General features: G+C 47.7%; 1 protein-coding gene across 2 annotated transcripts in view; it reads right to left on the reverse strand.

The window, feature by feature from the left end:
• COPS7A (COP9 signalosome subunit 7A) overlaps positions 1 to 27 on the reverse strand; it is a 12,456-nt gene extending 12,429 nt beyond the window's left edge. Inside the window, exon 1 of one of the 2 annotated variants that reach the window (XM_019527565.1) lies at positions 1 to 27. This exon is cut by the window's left edge and continues 241 nt beyond it. The gene's annotated coding sequence lies outside the window, so the exon portion shown is untranslated. The other variant, XM_019527564.1, reaches the window with a different exon arrangement.
• Positions 28 to 2,334: the final 2,307 nt, after the last annotated feature.

Genomic DNA, 2,334 nt, shown 5'->3' on the forward strand with positions numbered 1-2,334 from the left:
AGCAGCGCGGGTAGCCAAGGCGGTCCCGCCCCCCGCGCCCCGCCGCCTACCTAGGGATCCCTCCCTGGACTGCACGAGCGCGGGGTCCCGGCGCCACTCCTCCCCCTCCTCTAGGGTCCGCCCCTTCCAGGAGCGACTACTTCCGGGTTGGTGACATCACGCGAGGCCTCTTACCCCAGCTCTTCTGCGCATTGGTTCCAGCCGGGCGTGGTCCCGCCCTCGCTGCTCTCCCATTGGTGGGACCGGCCGGCTGAGTGACATTGCCCGCACCCATATAGTGTGGCCTGGGAGGGTTGGCTGAGGTGTGCTGGTTATGGCAGTGACACTGCGTAGGCATTAGGGTGACCTGAAAGTGACTTGGAAGCTCACTTCCCCCCCCCCCCGGGGTAGCTGTGGTGCCTAGCCCTGGGCGTGCTGCTGAGGGCAGTGCCCATCGCCCGGGGGCATTTTTGCCCCCTTCTTCTCTGCTTATGTCGCCACACTCCTCAGCGCGAGACGCCTGCTTGCTCGATGTGGTCCCGGAGCAGTTCGGGGCGCTGAGCGCCGCAGCTGGAACTCAAGTGCGTGGGGGTGTCTGTCCTGAGCTCTGCCCGCTTAAGGCCTGTGGGCTCTGTCATGGGTCTCCAAGCCCAGACCTGGAAGTGGAAGACTTTACACTAGAAATCTTACTTCGAGGCAGCCCTCCTGTAGCAGGTAACACAGCCATAAAAGCCAGTATAGAAACCCCTTTTCCTCAAATGTGGCCTTGGACAACAGTATTTTTAACACATTGTAATCCTAACCTATGAGTGCAGGCTGTACTCTACCTGCTAGGTCTGGTCTACAAGAAGCATTTTTGTGGGCAGAAGTCAGGTAATAATCAGATGACAGGCCCACTTAGCAGCAAAGGATAGGGCAGTAGATAACTGAAAGGAAAAAACAAGTTAGAGGTAACTTAAACAAAGTGAATGTTTTCAGATCAGCTGGGCAGGATGAGATGCGTCCTAGAGTACTGTACTCAAGGACTTGGCTGAGGTCACTGCAGAGCTGCTGCCTCTTAATTGTTGAGATCTAATAGCATCCCTAATATGCATAAAGAGTTTTGAATTGGCAGACGTGGAAAATTTGCATTTAAAAGTCCTAAAATAATGCGCTATAGTATTTTGCTGGCCTGCTGAGGTGTTTGAAGGCTAGAAAAGGAAAAATATAGCCCTCATCTTTGAAGAGAGAGAGAGGGGAAAAAAAGGGAGCAAGCAGGACCTAGGAAATTACAGACCGATCAGTCTAACTCTGATACCTGGAAAGATACTTGAGCATAACATATTTCTAAGCACCTAGAGGATAACAAGGAGATGAGCAACAGCCAACCTGGGTTTGTCAAGAGCAAGTCATGCTTAACCAACCTGACTTAATTCTATGGCAAAGCAACAGGTTCTGAAGGTGGTGGGAGAGCAGTGGATGTAATATACCTCTAATTTAGCAAAGCTTTTGATGCTGCCTCCCATGATATTCTTATTAGTACACATGAAAATGCAGTCTAAATGAAACTACTGGAAGGTGAGTGCATAAAAAGTTGAATAGTTGTGCTCAAAGAGTAGTCATCAATGATTCACTATCTGACTGGGAGAAGATATCAAGTGGAGTTCTCCAGGGGTCTGTCCTGGGTCCAGTATTGCTCACTATGTTCTTTGGAGTATAGAATTGAGTGCATACTTACCACATTTGCAGATGACACCAAGCTGGGTGGGGTAGAAAACCCTTTAGAGGAAAAGATGAGGACTCAAAATGGCTTTGATAAATAAGAAAAATAGCCTGAAATAGTTCAGATGAAGTTTGAGAGGACAAGTGTAAAGTAGTGCACATAAGAAAGAACAATCAAATGCACAGATACAAAACAGGGAGTGACTGGCTACACTGCAATACTGCAGAACTAGAGACCTAGAGGTTATAGTGGACCACAAGCTGAATATGAGTCAGCGGTCTCATATAGTTGCAAAAAACACTAATAGTATACTGGGTAGTATTATCAAGGGTGTCATGCAAGTCATGAAAAGAGATTCTACTACTTTCAGCACTGGTGAGGTCTGAGTTGGCATACTGTATCCAGTTTAGGGTACAGCACTTCAAGAAAGACTTGGGCAACTTAAAAAATTCAAATTAAAACAACAAAAAGGATTAGCGGTTTAGGACATATGACATACAAGGAAAGGTTGGAAGAACTGGGATTACTCAGTCTGGAGATGAGAAGACTGAGTGCAGTTTTGATAACACCTCGCATACAAAAAGGTTGTTTTAAAGAAGATGGTGACTAACTGTTCTCTGCATCCATAAGGGACAGGACAAAAAGTAATAAGC

This window comes from Gavialis gangeticus, unplaced genomic scaffold, assembly GCF_001723915.1.
Source record: "Gavialis gangeticus isolate Ggan-Ray unplaced genomic scaffold, GavGan_comp1, whole genome shotgun sequence".
Taxonomy (NCBI): Eukaryota; Metazoa; Chordata; order Crocodylia; family Gavialidae; genus Gavialis; species Gavialis gangeticus.